This window comes from Petaurus breviceps, unplaced genomic scaffold, assembly GCF_028583685.1.
Source record: "Petaurus breviceps papuanus isolate PSGF00001 unplaced genomic scaffold, PetGlider_PUasm1.0 138, whole genome shotgun sequence".
NCBI lineage: Eukaryota > Metazoa > Chordata > Mammalia > Diprotodontia > Petauridae > Petaurus > Petaurus breviceps.
The window spans coordinates 16,888,261-16,894,824 of record NW_027185694.1 but is presented as its reverse complement, the minus strand read 5'-3'; the positions used below and the strand labels follow the sequence as shown (position 1 = coordinate 16,894,824).

The 6,564-nt window shown below is 41.3% G+C and overlaps 1 protein-coding gene across 2 annotated transcripts in view; it reads right to left on the bottom strand.

Annotated features, from left to right (window-relative positions):
• Positions 1 to 6,564, bottom strand: part of PRKCB (protein kinase C beta) — a 650,680-nt gene that overhangs the window by 359,389 nt on the left and 284,727 nt on the right. The gene's annotated exons all lie outside the window — the stretch shown is intronic.

The window sequence follows — 6,564 nt, the reverse complement described above, 5'->3', positions numbered from 1 at the left end:
GAGAGGGGAAGACAGAGAGAGGAGGAAGAGACAGAGAGAAAGAGAGACAGGGAGAGAGAAGTACACACTAAAGAGAAAAGGAATGGAGGGTCATTTGCCTCAAGTCCCAGATGAAGAGCGTGGATTTGAACCCAGGGCCTGCAACTCTGAGCTCAGTACTGTTTCTACTACACTCCAGTGCCTTTTGCTTTGGAGAAGTACTACAGAGAAGTGTCACAGAGAGGAATTAGCAAAAAATAACCATAGACATGTATAGAGTGCTTTACATTTTGCTCAATGCATTACATACATTATCTCATTTGAACCTTACAAAAATGCTGAGGTAGGTACAGAAGATTTTTATTGCTTTCATTCATTTCAGACATGTCTGGTTCTTCGCAACCTCATTTGGGGCTTTCTTGGTAAAGATATTGGAGTGGTTTGCCATTTCTTTGTCCAAATCATTTTACAGATGAGAAAACTGAGGCAAACAGGATTAAGTGATTTGCTCAGGGTCACACAGCTAGTAGGCATCTGAGGCTGGTTCTGAACTCAGGTCTTCCTGACTCTAGTCCCAAAGCTCTATGTACTATACCACATAGCTACCCCCAAAATACTGCAGACATTATCCTCCTCTTACATGTAAGGAAGTTGAGGTTCTTAAAGGAATCAAGCAAACACCCATTCCATCTCTGTCATTTCTCTCAGTATTTCTTAGCTCAGACTGTACAAGATGGATGGTACAATTCATATTTTCAATTTTTACATCTCAGAGGGACAAATTCCAGGGCCAAAAGAACAAATTTCTCATTCTTCAGTGCACCATATCAAAGGACATTCCACATGGCTCTTCCCCAGAGGAGCCAAGGAAAGATTCAGTTACATGTCCCTACTAGTGAAGCTGCCTGTCCACCCTCCTATTGATGGGCAGCCCCTGAGCTCTAGGCAGCAGGACTAAGAGGCCATTCAATCAAAATAGCATAACAAATACTGAGTAACAGGGAGAGTATGAGAAAGAAGAGAGAATGAAAAAGCAAATGAGAGAGAGAGAGAGAGTGAGAGAGAGAGAAAATGAGGAACTAGAAAGCAATAGGTGAAAACAGTGAGAGAATGAGAGTATTAGGTAATGCTATGCATGTATGTATGTATACAAGGTCATCAGAGAGAGTGGAATGGGAGGGGAGGAAGGAGGGAGGGAAGAAAAGGAAAGGGGGGAACAAGGAGATGGAAAAGGGGTGGGGTAGGAAGAAGGAAAGAGAAAGGGGGAAGGAGAGAAAGGAAAGTAAAAGGGAAGAGGAGGAGAGAAACAAAGGGCAAGAGTTAGTGGGAAAGGGAAGAGGGAAAGTAGCAAAGAGAAGAAGGGAAAGGGAAGGGATACAGGAGACTGAGGAGAAAGGAAAGAGGGAGGAGAGAAAGAAAGAGAAAAGAAGAAAGAGGAGGGGGGAAGAATATTATTTATCTAAAACTCTCTTCAGCCATCACTGGACTCATTTGCTATTCCTGACTTGGCATATTATATCTCCCAACAGTCAGAAAGAGAGAAGAACAAACAAAGGGAAGTCCCTAGAGAAATTCCCTGAGAACATGTTTGGGGTGGGAAATGGCACACAATTTGTCACCATATTTAAAGCTCAATCACTGGGCTCAGTCATCAGCTCTCCAAGGCTGGTCAGATTTAGAAGGGTGACGTGTCCTGTAGTGTACCATTTTTGTCTTCCACCCTCTCCTTGTATGATAGTTCTTGGCCACTGTCCACCCACTGCTTCTAGCTGCCACCAACCCAGAAAGATCGTCACCATTCCACTCACAAACCCTGGTTGGGCACCCAACATATGGAGAGTCAATTACTGATTTCCAAGCCTCCAATCTCATTGTGGGCCCTGGAACCTGTGATATTTGAGGAAATAAGAAGTTAACAAAGCCATCTCTGCCAACATGTCAAATCAGAGAGGCTGAGTGGATGGGTAGAAGGAAAACCAGGGGGTCCCAGGGGCACTTTCCTGCTCCCTTGAAGTAGTAACAACCCTAAAAGAGAATTAACAAACACATTTCTCTGTGTCTTGGTCTTCAGGGACTAGATCCAAAAACAGATCTGGCAGCAGAGGCTGTGTGTGCCTGAGGGGATGGGGGAAGTTGGAGATGACAGAGCTTTCTTGGAGGGCAATGTTTATATAACAATACAAGTGAGTTTTACCTGGGGATTTTAGGGAACTGCAAGCTCAATGTGTATCAGCATTGAGATATAGCAGTCAGTCCAAAAAGTTAATATGATCTTCAGTTGCATAAATAGAAATAACGTCCAAAAGGAGGGAGATATTGGCCCCACTGTATTCTATCCTCATCAGATCACATTAGGAATATGGTGTTCAGTTCGGGCCACTGAATTTTAAGTAGAAATTGACATGCTAGTGTATGACCAGGATGGTAAGGAAACTTAAGATCACGTGATATAAGAATGTATTGATAGAACTAGGGACATTGAGTATGGGAAATAGAACCCCTAAGTGGAACGTGACCACTAGTTGAAGGGACCAACATGTGGGAGGAAGAGTTATTCTGATAATGGATATTGAAGGAAGGCAGATCTTAATAATCATGTAAAGGAAAACTTGTGGAGTATCAAAGCAGCTCAAAAGTGGAATGGACCATCTTAGAGGGCAATGATCTCCCATAGGTGGTCTTTAAGTAGTTGCTTGGTGATCAACTGCAGGGGTTGTTATAGAATAGGAATAAGATTCTTCCTTACTCAGAGACAGATTGCCTTAAATGATGCTCCTTAAAAGGAACGCAATTCTATGATCCTGTGACTAGAGATCTCAGTAGATGATGGGGCACAATATGGAGCCAAGAACATTGTAAGTTGTTTGGTAATTAATGCATTACTAACCAAGATATATCTTCCTAACATTTCTCCAGGTGCCTAAAAGAAGCTTGACTATTCACTTCCTGTTAGCCTAAAAGAGATAAATAAAATTAAAAGGGCTTTTTAATCAACTCAAAATAGGAAAGAGGGGAGAGGCAGTAAGATTACCAAGCTCCCTAGTCCTTTAAAGAAGAAATGAATATTTGGAAACTGAGAGATGAAAGGGACAGATACTGATTCCCTACTTTTATGGAAGGGGGAAACTAAGACACAAAACAAGAGGAAATAACCCAAGGTCATCAACAGAGTCAAGGCAGAGGAGAAATATAACCCTGGTACTTGGAATCCCTATCTATGCTCTGAGCTTCAAGTGAGAGGCAATGGAAACACTTTGGAATCACAAGTCAGGAGAGCTGAGAAAATGTTTGTGAAGCATTTTGCAAACTTTAAAGTACTATGTAAATATCATAATCATCAATACATCCACCATCACGATCACCATCTTCCTCATCACTCTGGTCCCAGCTCTACTTAAAAACTTGAACAATTCATCTGATATCAGGGTCAGCCATTTCCCCTTTCTGGGCCTCACTTTCCTCAGAAATAAAATGAGGGGAGAGGGAATTAAATTATCTCTAACATCACAGTGACATCTTCAAGAATGAGTCTAATCTCCTCATTTTATAGATAAGGAGCCCAAAGCCTAAGCAGGACAGTTAACTTTCCCAAGTTCACCATTAAAAGAAATAAGTAAGGTGGCTCAGACAGTAAGAGTACTGGCTCCAGTGTCGGGATGACCTGGAGATTGAATCCCGGGCTCAGACACTCAGCACCACACCCAGAAATAACTGGCCATGTAACCTTGAGCAAGTTACTTAACCCCAATTGCTTTAAAATAAAAAAAAAAAAGAAATAAGTAGCTGAGTTGGGATTCCAACCCAAGTCATAAAAGTCATAGAGTCTCAAGAACATAGAATCTTAAGAACAGATCATCTAGCCCAGCTTCTCATCCACCCCAAGAGATGACCATCTGGCCTCTGATTTAACATGTCCAGGGTGAGAAACGAGTTTCTCTTATATTTAATGACTAATTATTGTATTAGTACCAAGGTATTTCTCCTTTTCTACTTTCTCATCCAGAAATCAACCAGTGTGGGAAATTTCTCTTAGAAATTCCCCCAGGTCAAGAACTAGTCAGACAATAAAAGCAATTCTAAGTATGGCCTAAGCAGGTATATTCCTGCTCTTTATATTTGCTCAGACAGGCCTGGGAATAGGTTGATTCTCCCTATTATCAAGACAGGTGATATGGAAATTGACATCTCTTTGACAAAGATTTGAGTGACTAAGTCACAAACCCCAAGAGCTTCATTTTAATATAGCCCACACCTGTCTTTATTGCCATCCCACAGTAATACCTCCTCTTTGAAGGGCATTTAAACTGTGACCCCACTTTTGTGATCTTTGGTCTAAGAGAGACAGCCAAATGACCATCCTTTTATTAATAACCTGCTTGTCTTATTAATAAAATGATTGAATTACACAGAAATGATGTCTCTGGGACCTTTTTAAACATCACACCAGTGACAATGAAATCATCCTTCACTGAGGCCATCCAGTACACATTTAGGTTTTTTTCTAGGCAATTGGGGTTAAGTGACTTGTCCAGGGTCACACAACTGTTAAGTGTCAAGTGTCTGAGGTCAAATTTGAACTCAGGTCTTCCTGACTCCAAGGCCAGTGCTCTATCCACTGCACCACCTAGCTGCACCCAATACACTTTTAAAAGACAGCCAAAATCTGCCTTTTTTCATCTTTCCCTCATTGGTCCTAGTTCTAAGCCAGCAGAATTATACTTCTACATGACATACTCATTTCACTTCCTTATTGTACTTCAGCCATTTGTATACCCGTTTTATCTCCCAAATGAGACTGTGAATTCCTAGAGGCCACAGATTGGATCTTATTTTTCTTTGCAAGGGTCTTGCCCATAGTAAGCATTCAGTAAGTGATCCATTTTAAATTGTGTTTTAAAGTAAACATCCCAGGGGTACTAAAGACATAAAGAACCACTTGTTTTAATAAATATCACTTACATAGTTCTCAGTATAGACATCAGTTGTCTCCACTGTTTCAAAGGGAAGGATACACTCCTGACTATAACAATAGCTTCTATTTCTATGGGACTTTGAGAGCCTGAAGGATTGTGCATAGATGGCTGTCCTCAAAGCCAGGAAGAGTTGGGTTCAAGTCCAGTCTCTAACACACACTGGCTCTGTGATCCTGAGCAAGTCACAACCTCTCAGCGCCTTGGGCAACTCTCTAAGACTAAGTTGGAAAGAAGGTGCTGTCCTGTAAACCTAGAGGGAGTTTCTTCACTTGAAGTTCCCGATACTAATGGAATTTTGGTTCCAGTTCCTATCCCCTTTAGGGTTTATTAAGTACTTTCCTGAAAAGATTTCTTTGAGATGGTAAGAATAATATTATCCCATTTTATAGATGAGGAAACAGGTTTGGGAAGGTGATCCACTGTACTTTGCCCTGGCACGTCCACATCTGCAATACTGGGTTCAGTTCTTGGCAGCACATTTTAGAAGAGACAATGAGAAGTTGGGTTGCATTCAAATGAGAGCAACCAGGACACTCAAGGAAATAGAAAGCAGGACATAAGACCATGGATTGAATGAACTGCAGATATTTAGCTTGGAGAATAGGAGAGTTAGAAAGGGACCCAACAGCTGGCTTAAATCATTAGAAAAGTTTTCATATGGAAGAAATTGGTCTTGTTCTGTTTAGGTACAGAGAGCAGTAAGAAGAGAAAATTGGGGGCTCTCAAGAGGGGCTGATTTTGACTCCCAATGGAGAATAAAAACCCTTCCTAACATTTAGAGTCATCCAAAAGGGTAATCTGGGCAGCTATGTGGTGCACCAGATAGAGTGCCAGACCTGAAGTAAGGAAGATTCATCTTCATGCTTTCAAATATGGCCTCAGACACTTACTATCTATGTGACCCTGGACAAGTCACTTAATCCTATTAGCCTCAGTTTCCTCATCTGTAAAATGAGCAGGAGAAGGAAATGGCAAACCACTCCAGGGTTTCTTTTGCGAAGCAAACACCAAATGGGGTCACTGAGCAACCAACTAGTGTAAGGGGCTGGCTCGGGAGGTAATGAGTTACATCTCCTAAAGAGTTTCCAGTAGAGGCTGAATGACCATTTGTAGGGCGTGATCTCGAGGGGACCCTTGGTCAGTAGAGCTTGGCATAGATGGCTTCTAAAGTCCCTTCTCACTCGGAGATTCCATGACTCTGGAAAGTGATGTGGTCAAAGCCATGCAACTAGAAAATGGCAAGACAAGAACTCAAACCTCGGTCTTTAAAATCCAAATCCAAGTATTCTTAATTGACCATAATTATATAGGTTTTTATGAATTAAAAAGTAAAGTCTTGGATTCCAAATCCATTATGACATACTTCCTCCAGCTCTGAGAGACAGGGAAGAGAGAGACAGAGACAGAAAGACAATTCCACACTATTCTGCAGGTACTCAGAACATACAATAGAAATAAACTATAGAACATACTATAGAAATAGAAGTTATTGTTACCATCGATAGCGCATCCTTCCTTTGAAACAGTAGAGACAATTGAGGTCCATGCTGAGAACTATGTAACAGAGATAGATAGATAGATAGATAGATAGATAGATAGATAGATAGATAGA